Genomic DNA, 17,773 nt, shown 5'->3' on the forward strand with positions numbered 1-17,773 from the left:
CCCCACTACCGAGAAGGCCCTCTGCCTGGTACCCTGTAGCTTTGCTTCTCGCAATGAGGGAACCGCCAGAAGCCCCTTGGCGCTGGACCTCAGCGTCCGGGCAGAACGATGGGGGTGGAGACGCTCCTTCAAGTATACTGGGCCGAGGCCGTTTAGGGCTTTAAAGGTCAGCACCAACACTTTGAATTGTGCTCGGAAACGTACTGGGAGCCAATGTAGGTCTTTCAAGACCGGTGTTATGTGGTCTCGGCAGCTGCCCCCAGTCACCAGTCTAGCTGCCACATTCTGGATTAGTTGTAGTTTCCGAGTCACCTTCAAAGGTAGCCCCACGTAGAGCGCATTGCAGTAGTCCAAGTGGGAGTCCCTGGGGCCTTGGGTGCCCTGGCTACCACAACATTTTAAGGGAGGGGGCACCCACAAAGTGCGGCACAGCCACGCATGCACGCTGGGGGGGGGATGCATGCACTGAGCCATCACACCCACTGGCATGCGCATGCTACATCACCACACCCTGCTATGTGTGAGAGTGACATCAACATGATGGGGGGTGCGATGACATAATGTGGATGCACCCCGGTGATGGCACATGGCTCTGGGCACCTGTAGTTCCAGGGGCAAGCCCATGCTGCTGACTCGTTTTGCAAATTGCATGCCTCTACATAAGTTTCCGAATACAACACATTTCAAATATATGACATTTTATGCACATTAAACTTATAATTTTAGCACCCCACTTCCCAAACGGAAGTATCTGTTTTGACTGGATTTGGCAGCCCAGATAACTGGCTGTCAATTGCTGAGATGTAACAACAACAACAACAATATTTATACCCTGCCCTCCCCAGCCAAGACCAGGCTCAGGGCAACTAACACCAAATATAAAAACGATTGAAATACAGCTTAAAACAAGATTAAAATACAGCATTAAAACATTAAAATGCATTAAAATGCAGCCTCATTTCAGTGGAAACTCAATCAAAAACTTTTTTGGGGGATAAAAACATCAAGCCTTCACCAAGGCCAACTATCCAGACTGGTCCTATGTGGGCCAGAAAAAAGCCAGGGAACTCCCCAAATAGGAGTTCCAGCACAGAAGGAGAAAGGAAAAAAGAAAGAGGGGGAGGGAATCAAATTGATTCCAAGCCAAAGGCCAGGTGCAACAACTCTGTCTTACAGGCCCTGCGGAAAGAAATCAGATCCTCCAGGGCCCTGGTCTCATGAGACAGAGTGTTCCACCAGGCCGGAGCCAGAGTTGAAAAGGCCCTGGCTCTGGTTGAGGCTAATCTAACTTCCTTAGGGCCCGGGACCTCTAGGGTGTTGCTATGTATGGACCTTAACATCCGCCGTGGGTCATACCAGGAGAGGCGGTCCCATAGGTACGAGGGTCCTTTGCCGTGGAGGGGTTTAAAGGTCAAAACCAGCATCTTGAACCTGACCCTGTACTCCACCGGGTGCCAGCGCAGCTGGAAAAGCACTGGGTGAATATGCTCCCATGGCGGAGACCCCGTGAGGAGCCTCGCTGCAGCATTCTGTACCCGCTGGAGTTTCTGGGACAGCTTCAAGGGCAGCTCCGCGTAGAGCGAATTACAGTAGTCAAGCCTGGAGGTGACCATCACATGGATCACTGTGGCCAGGTCAGGGCGGGAAAGGTAAGGGACCAACTGCTTGATATGATGAAGGTGGAAAAACGTTGCCTTGGCTGTTGCTGTAACTTGCGCCTCCATGGAAAGGGAGGCGCCAAGGATTACACCCAAACTCTTAACGGAAGGCACTGGCACTAATTGGGCCCCCGCAAGAGAAGGGAGTTGGTTATAAGCCTTATCCACATGGCCTGAGCATGCTCACTGAGTTTACCACTTGGATGCATATGAATTGGGTTTGTTTTGTTTTTTTTCTGTTTGCTCCCAGGCCTAATTCAGTGTACAAGGATGCACTGGAAACTCCAGCTCTCATGCACCTCAGAAGCAAACATGCAAACAAAAGTCTGAAATCTACCTGCTGCTCTGAGCAGCACAACGGAGTGAAATTTGCAATGTTTGGAGGAGTGATTGAATTGAAGTAATTGGAAAAAATCTATAGTTACAAATTGGAAATAGAACCCATAGGTGTTTTAATATCATGGGGAAAATACCAGTTATACAAATTATAAATGCAAAATCTTGGAAGAAATAGCATACGTCAGCAATTTTTTTTAAAATGGCAGTTTGGCGTAGGATTTTTGATGATAGATAGATAGATAGATGATAGATAGATGATAGATAGATAGATAGATGATAGATAGATAGATAGATAGATAGATAGATAGATAGATAGATAGATAGATAGATAGATGATAGATAGATGATAGATAGATAGATAGATGATAGATAGATAGATAGATAGATAGATAGATAGATAGATAGATAGATAGATAGATAGATGATAGATGATAGATAGATAGATAGATAGATAGATAGATAGATAGATAGATGATAGATAGATAGATATAAATAGATCTATATAGATATATAAACCTAGCATCACTGGGTTATAAATAAGATTAGAAGTGTTAGTTTTAGAGCAAAAGGAAAAGTTTCTCCCTCCTTGTTTCTAGTTCAGAAATTGCTGTAGGATATTTGGTAGTCTGTTCTGGTGTTCAGTAAAATAGATGACTCATCTTGGAGGGGGCAAGCCATGCAGCTGGTTTTCCAACTGCAGCAATCATTTTTAATTATTCCTACATTTAAAGCTAAATATGACAGCTGTATTTCCATGCAGTAAGACTCAGTTGCCAGATTACAGTAGTTTTGCAATCAGGAAATGGCTCATTTGAAGGTACTTCTTTCTTACAAAAAGCCGGTTGATTTAGTAATAATACAGGACCCACCTCTGCAGCACATGAATCAAATTAGTGATGAGCAGATTTCCCCAGTTCCAATCTGCTATTGTTCCATGAATTGGCTATGCTCAACACTTTGCCCAGATTGCCTTCTGGGTTTAACTTTGGAGAGTTTCTAAAATTAACTCCAGAACTGGAGCATGTCGTTTCTTGCATCCTTGTGTTCCTTTTATTCACGAACATCTTTCCCTCTTCTAGATAACCATCATGATCAAACCTTTTATTGGCATCACATACAAACATCCATAGCAAATCAATACAGAATTACCGCCTTCCCAGTGACACAAAATATTTGTCAAATGAAAGAGGCAAAGCAGTCTAACCTTACATCTCTAGGTTTCCAGGGAGATCAGACATCTGCAATGTGTTTTGACGACAAAAAAACAGATAAAGATATTTAGCCACTAACTTGATGAGCTCCTGATTATTTCCCAATACAGGGGTACCTTGGGTTAAGAACTTAATTCGTTCTGGAGGTCTGTTCTTAACCTGAAACTGTTCTTAACCTGAAGCACCACTTTAGCTAATGGGGCCACCCGCTGCCGCTGCACCGCTGCTGCACGATTTCTGTTCTCATCCTGAAGCAAAGTTCTTCACCCGAGGTAATATTTCTGGGTTAGCAGAGTCTGTAACCTGAAGCGTATGTAACCTGAAGCGTATGTAACCCAAGGTACCACTGTAATAGAAAATGTATGACCTCTAACTATGGTTTCCATTTGGGGATGCAGAGTTGATCGAGGAACTGCTAGCGGAGATCAACATATAGTTTGCATTTAAGAACCATATGTGTAAGAGTTTCCAACTGATGGTCTTCACATGGGCAAATTCTTTCTCCTTCCACCATTCCCAAGAAACTTCCCCATAGGAGGTTTGAAGGATTTGAATTAAACCTGGCCGGTGAAATTCAGGATAATTGTGGTTAATTTCATGTGCCCAAGAAAGTTGAAAGTTAAGAGGGGAACATGTTTTCTCTGCTGCTGCTGTGAGTTCCTGGCGTTCAATGTCCCACAACCTAGATTTTATTATAGCCTTGGCAGATTGTGGGGACATCGATCGCAAAAAATCCAATGACAGTTCTAGATAACCAGTGTGTATGCAGCCACTTGTGTGTGTGGAAGAATAAATTTTGGTATGATTGTGCCCAATATGGCTTCAAGACTCCTTTTCATACTGTGTTTCATGAATACTTGTTCGTGTTGGTAACCCTCATGAACAAAATTAGGAATGAGTGCAAGTGCTGCTTCCACGTCACATCTGGCTTGGAGATTTTCTTTTCCAGTCCACTGTATCCTGGCTGATCTGTTGTGAATTTCCTTTCTTCTTCTCTGTTAATTTGTTTCTTTGTGTTAGGAAGACCGGTTGATAAGAACCTAGAATGGTTGGGAGTTACTGCCACCACTGGTTGGTTTTTCCATACAAATAACTGGGCACCAGGGACGCAGGTGGCGCTGTGGGTTAAAGCCTCAGCGCCTAGGACTTGCCGATCAAAAGGTTGGCAGTTCGAATCCCTGCGGCGGGGTGCGCTCCCGCTGCTCGGTCCCAGCGCCTGCCAACCTAGCAGTTCGAAAGCACCTCCGGGTGCAAGTAGATAAATAGGGACCGCTTACCAGTGGGAAGGTAAACGGCGTTTCCGTGTGCGGCTCTGGCTCGCCAGATGCAGCTTTGTCACACTGGCCACGTGACCCGGAAGTGTCTTCGGACAGCGCTGGCCCCCGGCCTCTTAAGTGAGATGGGCGCACAACCCCAGAGTCTGTCAAGACTGGCCCGTACGGGCAGGGGTACCTTTACCTTTACCTAACTGGGCACCGCTGAATAATCCAAAGTGACAAGGAACAGCTAAGGCAATTGGGAAAGGGTCGTTTGAGGACTCTTCATTGGCTCAGAACTGCACCTACACGAATGGCTGTATCATGCCTGACATTCCTCCCTTTTTTGTAGCTTAATGATATTTTCTCGTGGGCATTCATGAGCTACTATCAGTAAGCTTAAGGGGAACAGATCTATTGACGTTGAAATGTAGCTGAAGGTTTTTTAAGATCATGGCTACCCTTAGGCTTCTTGATCAATGGCACCTTGATTTAGTTTTGTGTACAGCAGTAAGTGGTTGATGTATTCCGGTTCCACTGATTTGATTTAGCAGCAAAACAGCTACCAACCCGGATTGTCAAGGTTTATCGTCAGCATTCAAATAAATTAATGCAAATTTGTTTTGATAGCAACAGCTACCTCCATGATAGCGTCTCTGACGGCATGTTAATTTGCTGCCATAGGTGTAAACTGAATTATTTCAGAGCTTTGCAAGGGATTTTACATAATCTTTTCTGAAACAACATGCTTGCTATCTGATGCTGGCTAGGTTGCAGTTATTAAGAGGCATCAGTGAACTCCTGCTAAAAGAAAGGCAGTTGTTTATAATCCAGGATTCAGAAACTGCATTGGTCAAAGGTTTTCTGACCCCCTCCAGCCCCTTTTCTCTTTTTTTTCGTGGGGTGGGGCTAGGATTGGGACAACAACATATGAAATCCAAAATGTACAGGTTACTTCTTGCAGTGGCCCAGAAGATCTGGATGAGCATTAGGTTGGTGGAGATGTTGGGTAAATTTAAAAGGGGTTCATAGACTGGAGGTCTAGTAAATCAAAAGAAAAGGATGGAGGCCGCAGTAACAGCGGCAAGAATTTTGGTGGCTCAAAAATGGAAACAGGAAGAAATCCCGACGAAAGAAGAATGGAGAATGAAGTTGATGGAATACGCAGAACTAGACAAGCTTACGGGGAAAATTCGGAACCGGCGAGACCAGAGATTTACCGAGGACTGGAATAAATTTACAGAGTATATTAAGAATATATGTGAAGCTCAATTAACATTTGTAGGTTTTCAAGAAGCTCTGTGATAATAATGGAAAGAAATATTGTTTTATAATAATTGTTAAGATTAATTTGGTTTAAAAAAACCAAAACAATACAGATGCAAGAAATGTGAACAATTGTGAAAACATGAAAATTTCCAGAAAGGCTGAAGGAAGTCTGAAAGTGGAAAGGTTAGAATTGGATGTATAAATTGTATAAATTGGATGTATAATTCAAATGGAATGTTTTTCTTTTATTGTAAAATTTGAAAATTTTATAAATATAAAAAAGAAAAGGATGGAGGCTCCATGTGGAAAGATAGGCCTTTGTTGAAATACAAATGTGCATAGGGACATAATAAGATAGTTGCATAAAGTGATTTAAAAAACACGACGACAACAGGGTGAAGCTCAATCCAGATAAAACTGAGGTTCTGTTAGTTGGTGGCTCCCTAGTCTGGATAGATGGGAGGTTGCCTGCTCTTCATGGGGTTACACTCCCTCTGAAGGAGCAGGAACATAGCTTGGGGTACTCCTGGATCCTTTGCTGTTCCTTGAGGCTCAGGTGGCCTCAGTGGTGCAGACTGCCTTCCATCAGCTTCAGCTGGTGGCCCAGCTTTGCCACTCTCTGGAAAGGGATAGCCAAATTCCTGTTGTCTATGCTGTGGCAACCTCTAGGTTAAATTACTGCAATGCTTTATACATTGGGCTGCCTCTGAATACAGTTCTGTAAAGCCTTAAACAGTTCAGGACCACAATGCCTCAAGGTCCGCTTCTCCTCATATGAAACTGACCCAGTAAAGGTAAAGGACCCCTGGACAGTTAAGTCCAGTCAAAGGCGACTATGGGGTTGCGGCACTCATCTCACTTTCAGGCCAAGGATGCTGGAGTTTGACCACAGACAGCTTTCCGGATCATGTGGCCAGCAGGACTAAACCGCTTCTGGTGCAACAGAACACCATGATGGAAACCAGAGCACACGGAAACGCCGTTTACCTTCCCACCACAGCGGTACTTATTTATCTACTTGCACAGCCGTGCTTTTGAACTGCTAGGTTGGCAGACGTTGGGACAGAGCAACAGGAGCTCACCCCTTTGTGGGGATTTGAACCACTGACCTTCTGATCAGCAAGCCCAAGAGGCTCAGTGGTTTAGACCACAAAGCCACACGCGTCCCCCCAGGACCCTGCAATTAGCATCTGAGGCCTCTCTCCAACCAAAGCACCCGCAACATACAGATATGGCATTTCCTATATCCACACAGAACCCCCCTGGCATTGAAGCGGTTTCCTCCCCATTTGGTCCGCTCCAGGCCATCACTGTGTCTTATCATCCTTTATCTTCTTCAGAGGAGCAGGTGTCAATCACTGACCAAAGTTAGGTGCTTAAATGGGTTTGTCTGGAAACACGTATATTGAAACATGGCCAGGGCAAAGGCAAAAATGGAGCATCTTATTCTTTCTGTCTCATACCCTCTGTCCATCACAAGTACGATGAGCCTTGGCTTAAATTCATATACTTGTAATGGTGATTGATTTGATCCCTGCTTTGTGTCAAGCTCTGAAACACATGGTGGTTCACCGAACACGTATACTTGGGGTGGCACTATTCCTTTTATGGGAGATTACGTAAACTGGACACTGCCATTCGAAACCCCAACAGCAGAGCTGTCTGGTTCCCATTCCTCTTCTTCTTCTTTCTTATAAAAGGGGAGAGGTGTTGTGCAAACTGGAACTGTTTGGAGCTTTAAATGAGAGCAGTATACGCAATGATGCTGGACCAGATGTGTAGGAATTAGGACACGATCAATAATATTGCTTTCATTGCTTAGTGAGAAGATGCCTTCCTCTGTTGTGCTTGAATAAATTATTAAGCCAGCTAAAATTAATGCAACTGAGAGGAATCATGAGGATCCTGTATGATGATTGCTGAAGAGTCCTATAATCTCTTAAAAACTAATTTCCTCAGTAATTGACATAGAATGTGGAATTAATTCTTCTGACCTGCAAAACCTCTGCGGAATTTATTTCCAGTACAACAGCATTTAGTACAGAGTTTATGTTCTGCTTTCCAGGGGAAGATGAGCACATACGCAATTTGGGAATACTGGTCCTAGACTGGGATGCCACACTTCACAGTCATTTGTATGTAGGATACAGGAGTAATGCTCAGCTCATTGGAAGCAGGTGGTCCTGATTAATTCTACTCCAAAAAAAGCCCCCATCACATCCATACACAGGCAAAGACAGCTTTTCTGCACAGGGCACTACCACAACCTGGAAGTTGCTGGAAAAGGAGGTGGGATGTAATGGGGTGAACACAACCCTTGTTGTCAGTACTAAATGAAGGACGAACTTGAGGTCTGATATTGTAGGACTTGTAGATATATTAAAGGCCTGTTTTCATACTTTTGCTGTCAAGGAGGAGTTTTTATCCAGCCAAGTAATTCAGTTGTTTATCTTGATGGTGAGGGTGATGTTATTACCATGGCACCATCGTAATTCTCAACAATGAATTCTCTGTTTGTTGGTTGCCACTCTCTAGTGATCTTTCAAGCAAGGATCTGTGGTCTTAAGAGTCGTGTTCATTGCCATTTCTGGAAAAAAACTGACTCATAAAATACATTCATAAAATACATTCCACCAGGGGTGATGCAGACCCCTCTGACTTTGTTTCTGCTTTGGGACAATTTCTGATTTATGTGACCAAACAATCTTGCGGTTGGCACATTCCTACGAAAGAGGAGTTTATTTGGCAAAATCACTTCCTCATTTAAACTTAGAATTATGTGATGGTTGTATATGTGAAATAAGCTGAGTCAATTATTTTATTGAAATTTTACTGAATGTTCATTTGACATTAACTTTCCTAATTTAGTAGATACTTGAAAAGGTCTGTATTTGTTAGCTAGTTTATTAACAATATTTAAGAACTGCAGATATTGGAAAGCTGTGTTCAGTGCTGTTGTATCTCTACTTTTATCACTTAATAGGTCTTAAAGGTGCCATCCATAAATAGTTTTTCAGTTCAGTAAAGCCACACATTTTCCATAAATTTCCTGAAAGTTTTCTCCATCTCTTTATTATAACATGGAGCTGTGAGTAGTAATAGTCCTGGGCCAATTTTTTTGTTTATATTTATGTTGGATATCAAATATAGCAGGACAAGAGTTTAGTCTCTCTATCAGATCTAGTATAATCCCATAAACTATTTTTTTTAAGTTTATTGATAGAGTCTCCTGCTCAAGAATTATGGATCTGTCTGGATGAAACCAATTTCTTAGATAGGTTAGCATAGCACCATCATAATATTTATTAACTGAGGGAAATATGTCTGCCTTGGATTAAACTATTGAATAAGGTTCTTAAAACTGCTCTCAGCCTTTTCTACTGCCAAAGAAACAAATAAATATATATATTGCCAACGGTCTAGGAACCTTCAATGGTAAATTTAAGAACAAGATCTTAGTCAGCAGCACCCTTTTCAGGACTGATGTTTTTCTAAACCATGATGTCTGCAGCTGTTACCATTGCTTTAGTTTCCCTTTAAAGGTAAAGGGACCCCTGACCATTAGGTCCAGTCGTGACCGACTCTGGGGTTGCGGCACTCATCTTGCTTTATTGGTCCGAGGGAGCCGGCATACAGCTTCCGAGTCATGTGGCCAGCATGACTAAGCCACTTCTGGCAAACCAGAGCAGCGCACAGAAACGCCATTTACCTTCCTGCTGACCTTCTGATCGGCAAGTCCTAGGCTCTGTGGTTTAACCCACAGCGCCACCCACGTCCCTAGTTTCTCTTTAGCTTTAGCTCTTTAGCTTCTGCTAATAATTTATCATGATCATATTTTGAAATTTTTGCTAGTGAGTCCAGTATTATCCATATACCCAAGTATTTAACTGGGGAGATTTTCCAAGATATATTTACAATTTTTCCAATGGATAATTTATCTATGCTAAAGGCTAATGATTCTGATTTTATATGGTCAATCCTCTAACCTGATACTTTACTAAATTCTTCAGTTATCTCAACTGAAGAATTGAGAACACATCAAACACATCAAATGTGTTCTCTGGGTCTGAGATCAAATGTGTTCTCTGGATCTGAGATCCAATGGCTTCTGCAAGGGGTGCAACAGATAATGCAAGCCGTAATGAACATAAAGGGCAAGCTGTCTTGTTCCTCTTTTCAGATAAAATACCTCTGAGCTGCTTCCATTCACTGAAACAACGACATTGGATTATAGTAATTTAATTTAATCCATGTTATAAATATACATTATTGATGCTCATAGGCATAAATTTCAGATCTGTTGGATAACTGTATTCTACATCATGATTTAAAGGCATCTTGGTGTCATTGCTAATGCGATAATAATTTTTGAGCTCCCTTTTCCTTTAGTGTCGGAAATATTCTCGTACTGTCCTCAAAGCCATGCATTAAAGTTTTAAAATGTATTTGGTTTGAAAGGTACCCCACACAATGAAAACTAAAAGGATCTATACAGTGGTACCTTGGTTTAAGAACAGCTTAGTTTATGAACAACTTGGAATAAGAACGCTGCAAACCCAGAAGTAGGTGTTTTGGTTTGTGAACTTTGCCTTGGAAGCAGAACATGTTCCGCTTCCTGTTGAGTGTGTTCTATTTGTAAATTGAGTCCCCCATTGCTAAAAAGAGGCTTCCTGTTGAATCTGTTGGCTGTTGAGTCCCGAGCACAGAGGTGACATTTGGAGCTTTTGTTTTTGCTAGTTTTTTGCATTTCTGCTTGTGTGGCTTTTTCATTTTATTTATTTTTTATATTGTGACTTGCTCTTCGTTTTATGGGACTGACTTGTGACTGTGGCTCGTTACTGCGTTTTCATGACTGCTGCTAGTTACTTCCTTTTGTGACTGCTCCAGGTAAAGATTTGAGTCACTTTTAAAAATCTCAGTTCTAAGGTTCTGGTATTCTTTCAACATTCCATGTATATGTTGTTTTTTCCTTTATCATTCCTTTATCAATCCTCTGCATTGGATTTCCACCATTCAGTTCTTTCCTTTCTTCTTTCTCTGCCCCCTTTTAGCGGTATAATATATAATACAGTCCAATAATCACTACTATGCTGTTTCAAACCTTTGCTTATATAGTTCTCTGTTTCCCTGTTGCGGTTTGAGAAAGGGGGGGGACAAAGATTGCAGCAGCACTACTTTCTTTAAAGTCTTTGGGTCTCCTCTTTCCTTGTGCCCCCTGGGTTTAATCCCCAGAGTCTAGTAGGTGAGGTTTTAGTCTCACATTTCCCCCTTGATTTTAAATCTGATTAGTAGAAATTAAGGGGTAAAGCTAGCTGGAGACTTTGCGTGGACAGGCGGAGTCCCCAGATCCTGCGCGGTCCCCCCGTCATGTGGAATAACGACTCAAGACAACGTGCTATGGGATTAAATTGGCCACAACTTTATTAAATTTCACATGTGGGTAGACCTTGGCTCAGGCATTGGGCGTTCTCCCTCCCCAGTCCCCAGCCGGGGACCTAAGGAGCATCAGGGTTATTCAGTGTGGGGGGGATGGGCCAGCTCTGGAGAACATATGTTCAAGCAGAGATAGCCGCCCCTGTTACGCTGCCACCGCAGGGGAGAGCAATGACGACCTTTCGGCGTATGGTCAAAGCCTCCCTTCAGAAAACCCCTTTAATGGGGAACCCTGGTATCGCCGCCGCAAAGAGGAAGATGGACAAAAGGATTCTGCCCAAGGCCTGATACCGCCAAAGTTGTGACGTTTTGCTACGGGAAAGGCGAAACCTGCCAATGCAGGGAAATTCCTTTCCGGCCCTTTAAAAGCAACCTTAACGTAGCAGTGCCCGCATACCTGTGAAGAAAAATTAACCTGCAAAACCTGTGAGGAAAAATTAACCTGCAAAATAAGACATTAATTGAGGGTGGGTAGGGTGGGAGAAGCTCTGGAGCCAAGTGAGGATTCCCAGGTAAGATCCTCCCTCTATTGTGTGGGAAGGTAATCCCTCCCCTACCTGGCCTGGTCTCCTTGGCAACGCTTCCCCCAGGTGGGATTAGACAACTGACTGAGGTAGGCGGAGACCTCCAGGTATCCCACCTGAGGGAAGGCAAAGCCAAGCCTATGCTGTTGGAGCCGCTCCAGGTCTAGGGGCTGCATGCATCCACGCAAAGGGCGCCCCCTGTTTTAAGCGGGGAGCGGTCATTAGTGCTGCTCACTGTCTCGGAATTTGAGGCTTCTTGTGGGGGGAAGTTCGTTTCCTCGCGTCTGGGTCTCTCTGCCCTTTTGCCTGTGAAGATGTAGAATACTGAGGGTCCCTTTCCGATGCCACTGGATATTTCGCATAGCCTCTGCATTGCCCCTCCCCCCAAATCCCTCCAACAATCACTCCTGCACGGAGCACCCACGGAGAGCGTCCGTCACAGGGAGCAGTAAAACCAGAAGTGTGCTGCACTCATTCTTGATAAGGTCTGAACAGACCGTGGTGATCAAGGGCATCTTACCCATAGAGACTAGTGGCACGGGGCGCTGGGGTACCAAGTTCTGGAGGGTGCCAGGGAAGAGGTGGAGGCTGGATGTGGTGCCTCCTGGCACCAGCTCGCTGCCCTCGCCCGCTTCAGCCATGGCGTGGCCACCACGGCACCACCTCTGTCTGCCATGGCCACCGTGGCACAAAGTGGCCAGCTGAGCTGGGAGGCATTGTGTTCAGCCTCCTCCAGCCCCGCCGGCAGTGCTGCCCTCCCTAAAAGAACCTCTGGGAAATGGGGGTGGGGCGCCAGAGGGAGCTTTGCCCCATGGTGCCAGATATGCTTATGACGGCCCTGGTGGTGATACATGTTTCAGGTGCATCCAGGTTGTAATACTTGACAACAGAACATAATTGTAGAGTTGTAAGTGACCACAAGGATCATCTAGTGCAGAAATCGAAGACCCAACAAGTGGCTTGAACTCAAGATGCTGAGATTAAGAGTCTCATGCTCTACCGAGTGAGCTATCTCTCCCTCTGTGTGGGGAAGCATCCATTGGTCCAGAATGTTGCATAATGCCACCTATGGGAGCACATTGCTCCAATCTAGCAGTAGTGGCACTGGTTGGTAGTTACTTTTAACTCCTAATTGAGTTGGGTCCAAGCTATCGATGATTTCACTCATACTAGCCTGTCTGCTCCCTGAGAACTGCTGGGAAAGGCCTTCTCTATGTTCTGTCTGTGGCCTTTGCTGTGGTTGCAGCCTAATTTATGGGGTATTTTGCCTTGGAAGGCTTTTTGGCACCCTTTCTTGATCCTTTTTTCACCTCACAATGTACAGTGGTACCTCGGTGTAATGGTTATATGGGGTTGCCCGTGCGTAAGTTGCCGCCACTCCTGGCTAGGTGGCCTGGTTAAACCTTTCCTGGCTGGACAGCCCTTCACTTCGTGGCTGTTCAGTCGCTAGCAGAATCCGTCAGTGGGCGTTTTTTGAACCTCTTCAAGCAAAGAAGCTCTTTGACACCAAGTCGCCGCCTACTTTCCCTGCGCATAAGTCTTCTGCGCAGGGTGGGTTTGGGCAGTGGAGGACCTGTGCTCTCCCCGCTGGTCTCCGGTGAGGAGTCCTGGAGCCCCCTCACCGATTCCCCCATCTGCCCCCCTCTATCCCTGGTGTAGCACTGATTATCTTCCCCAGCTGGAGACCTGCCTCTCTCCTTGCTTGGCCCCTCTCCAGCATCACTGTGGAGCCTCGCCCCCTCCGCTAGTTGCGATGGCAGTTCCCTGACACTCGGGTTAAGAACTTAATTTGTTCTGGAGGTCCGTTCTTAACCTGAACCTGTTCTTCACCTGAAGCACCACTTAGCTAATGGGGGCCTCCTGCTGCTACCATGCCGCCAGAGCACGATTTCTGTTCTCCTCCTGAAGCAAAGTTCTTAATCCGAGGTACTATTTCTGGGTTAGCAGAGTCTGTAAGATGAAGCGTATGTAACCTGAAGTGTCTGTAACCTGAGGTACCACTGTATATATCAGGCATCTGTGGACTCTCCTTCCAGCAGAAGTTGGATGGCCATCTGTCACGGATGCTTTAGTTGAGATTCCTGCATTGCAGGGAGTTGGACAAGATGACCCTTAAGGGCCCTTCCAACTCTACATTTCTAAGATTCTACGATCTGACCTGTTGAGCTGAGGAGTTTTACGTGGAGAAGCCTTATTTCTGTTGCTTCTATCTGGGCTTGTTGTTCTTAGATTATTAGTTGATTTTGTGATTTATTTATGTTTAGCCCTGCTGCGTGATGCAAGCGTTAATTCATCAACGTTAATTCATTAACAAAGAACTTGAAATCAATTTCTAAGTCTTATCCTTGCAAGAACAATTTCTAGTTTTAAGTTCCAAGCAGATATAGTCAAACAGATTTCCTAGACCCCCATTTTCTTTGCAGCAGCTATTAAACTGGAAACCAAAATGTGTTTAACTTCAGGGGATCTCAGTCTCCTCCTAAACTCTCTCTAACCTGGATACTATGATAAATCAATGCCACAACTCCCTGAATTGATAAAACGTGGCTGAATTTACAAAACATGATAAACATACACAAATAAATAAATAATGTCGGAGTATATTGTGGATTAGATGGTTGGATAGTGTTTTCGAGGTTACCAGCATGAGTTTGACCAAACTGCGGGAGGCAGTGGAGGACAGAGGTGCCTGGCGTTCTCTGGTCCATGGGGTCACGAAGAGTCGGACACAACTAAACGACTAAACAACAATGCCTTTTTAATCTGTAACGTATCCTTATCACAGACCTCATGATGAAGAAGGCAAACATTGATAAACCTTAGTTTTGAAAATGTGTGTTTGTTCATGTGTGTGTGTAGAGTGTATGTCTTGCCCAACGTATCTAGTTGAAGGTCATCTCGTCTTTGTTATGCACTCTGTTAGAGTTTTTCCTGCGTGCTCTTTTGATCCTGTTTTTGTTACTTATTTCTTACATTGTTCGCATGAGTGCCAAACACTCTTTCCTTTTGCAATGCATTGTTTTATGAGTGAGGACACCACCTTGTATGGATCATTATGTAAAAGGTGTAAGATCCAGTGATTTGCATTCATTAATTCATCAGCGGCAATTTCTCAACCCCCGCTGGAGACTCAAGGCCTGCTAATGGAGCACTTCTTTTCACCTTTGGCTCACATTGTATCATCTGGATCATCAAATCAATCTCCCATTTATTGCAAAAACCTCATTTGGAATACACTCTCTTACTGCCTGGCCTGACAGAAAGCAGAAATATATATGGGTGACTGGAATTATTCAGGAGAGAATTGCAGCAAAAATCCTTTCCTTAATGAGGCAACATTCATGTGCAACATGTATTGATAAAAGGCCCCTTTATTAATGGAATGCCTCAAATTTTTTTGCGCTGCATGAAACTTTTGAGTTGGATTTCTGGGCTCCTGCTCACATGAAATATTCAGGGAATGTTGGGAATAGCAAGAAATAATTCACGTAATGCTTATAACTTTTCGCTGGGGAGGGTTTATTCACATTTCTACCCATGGAAATTAGTCAGGGAACCAGTTCCTTGGCAAGATATTCTGCAGATGTCATTGCCCCCCTTCTCAAGAGGTTCTATCCAGAGAGGCTAGGCAGGATGTCCTCCTGTTTTTAGACTACATACGATTATAACTCAGAAGCACATTCATCTTTCGTGAGGCATAAAAAATGACCCTAATATATGCTGCTTGGGGTAAGTTAGAACTGATTGCATGGTTGCACACCACTCTAATCTCTGAGTGGTGTGAGATTTCAGGGGTTCCTGACGCTTACCCAGCATTCATGTTTCCTCTTGAAATGAGGCACAATGGAGCCTGCTGGTATCTTTATGGTATATGGTTTGCTTACACATGTATACAACCTGAGACTAAAAAGTTGAAAAAGGTAAAGGACCCCTGGACAGTTAAGTCCAGTCAAAGGCGACTATGGGGTGCAGTGCTCATCTCGCTTCAGCTGGTGTTTGTCCGCAGACAGCTTTCCGGGTCATGTGGCCAGCATGATTAAACTGCTTCTGGCGCAACAGGACACTTTGATGGAAGCCAGGGTGCACAGAAATGCTGCTTACCTTCCTGCCACAGTGGTACCTATTTATCTACTTCCACTTGCATGCTTTTGAACTGCTAGGTTTGCAGGAGCTGGGATAGAGCAACGGGAGCTCACCCCATCGCAGGGATTCGAACCACTGACCTTCTGATCAACAAGCCCAGGAGGCTCAGTGGTTTAGACCACAGCGCCACCTGTGCTCCTAACCTGAGTCTACAATGGAGGGGTTCACAGCATCAATACCCCAAGAGGGCCTTTCTTCACCCATAGGTGTAGCCCTGGATTCAAACAGAAATCAAGCATTGCTGTGTCTCTCTCAGTTCCCAGATTGCTGCTTTTGCCTTCCAGGTCACACGACTTCACTCTCTGCTCTCAGTGATGGCTCTATTGTTCTAACAAAGGAGGGGTCCCACCTCCCCACCCATATGCCATCTCCCACAGAGCCCCTTTCCTTTTTCCCCCTTAATGGACCATCACCCAGGTGATCGCCCCATAAGGAAGAAAGCATGGCTTATATTTTAACACTTTCTAGATCCAGGGGTTACGAGGGTCTCGGCACACAGTCTACTTCCACACCCCAGTTTCTATAACAGGATCTATATCTCCAAATTTTAAGGTCTCAAAGTTTAAGGTCTCTTTGGAAATTTAACCCATGCCACAGTGCATCAAGTCTTAATTCTGGATGCTGATAAGGGCACTTTGGGCTTCCTCTAGCAGCCAGAATCAAGACTTCATCTGTTTTCATTGTCAAAATTGCTTGGGAAATTTTACATGCATTAGGAAGCTGAAAGTCCAAGATGCCTCATTTACTAGAAAAGTCTGAGAATGGGTCTTCTTTCATCTTTATGTGGCTGGAATGTAGCCTACAATATAAAGGTACAAGTCATCAACTGATCTGCCTACTCTTCCCTCTGACCACGCACTTGGTGAGCTGCTTCCAGAAGATTCCTCTCGAGGGAATGAAGCCTCCTCATCCCTAAGGTAAGGAAAATGTGAGATGAAATGATCCCCACAATAGTGTGCTTCCATATCACCTGGGAAGCCAGAAATTAGGCCCACCTTAAGACTCCCTGTTAAAATAAATTAAGGGAGCACATCAGTAACACAGTGTTTGTGTGTGTGTGTGGAGAGAGAGAGAGCGCTCGGCTGTAAAATACTTCAAAGCAGATTACAAAAGATAAAACAGTAAAATCAAGAAATATTTACAGCGCTACTTTAAAACATACAAAAGTTGAATTTCTGTATTTTTCGCTCTATAGGACACACTTTTTCCCCTCCAAAAATTAAGGGGAAATGTGTGTGCGTCCTATGGAGCGAATGCAGGCTCCTTGGCTTCAGTGATAGCAACGCGAAGCCTCCTAAGCGCAGAGGGAGCGCTCCCTCTGCGCTCCGGAGGCTATGCGTTGCTTTTGCTGAAGGCTGGAGAGCGAGAGGCTTCAGGGATAGCCGTCTGAAGCCTCCGGAACACAGCAGGAGGTCCCGCTGCGCTCCGGAGGCTTCAGGTTCCCTTTGCTGAAGCTGGGAGAGCAAGACTCTTTTGGCTTCAGCAGAGAGGGAGAGCTGCACAGCGCCCCTTCAGCCAAGCGGGAGGAGAAATAGAAGGGCTCCATTTCTCCTGCCGCTTCGCTGAAGGGGCACTGAGCAGAGACAGGGAGAATTTTTTTTCTTGTTCTCCCCCTCTAAAACCAGGTGCGCCCTATGGTCGGGTACGTCCTATAGAGCGGAAAATACAGTCCTAAAACAGATTAAAATTGCCTCAACTTTCTAAGCATCTGGGCAGGATTGTCCAAACTGGATTGCTTTTAGCAGGTGCCAAACAGAGTACAATGAAGGCACCAGCTCAATCTCAATAGGCAGGGAGTTTCAAAGTGTACTAGTTGAGGACACTGCATTTCCTTTTCCTGTTTTTCTTTAGATTAGTTTGCTTTTAATTATATTGCATTATGGGGGTAGGGGAACCTTAATAAAATTTCACGGGGCGGGGAGAACAAACCATAAGTGTAA

General features: G+C 44.5%; 1 long non-coding RNA gene across 1 annotated transcript in view; it reads right to left on the minus strand.

Moving 5' to 3' along the window:
* Positions 1-6,054: 6,054 nt before the first annotated feature.
* Positions 6,055-17,773, minus strand: part of LOC309354410 — a 35,197-nt gene continuing 23,478 nt past the window's right edge. Inside the window, exon 3 of the long non-coding RNA XR_014162271.1 lies at positions 6,055-6,348. This is a non-coding gene — a long non-coding RNA (uncharacterized lncRNA). The remainder of the gene's footprint in view (positions 6,349-17,773) is intronic.

This window comes from Podarcis melisellensis, assembly GCF_964234715.1.
Source record: "Podarcis melisellensis genome assembly, chromosome: 13".
NCBI classification, from domain to species: domain Eukaryota; kingdom Metazoa; phylum Chordata; class Lepidosauria; order Squamata; family Lacertidae; genus Podarcis; species Podarcis melisellensis.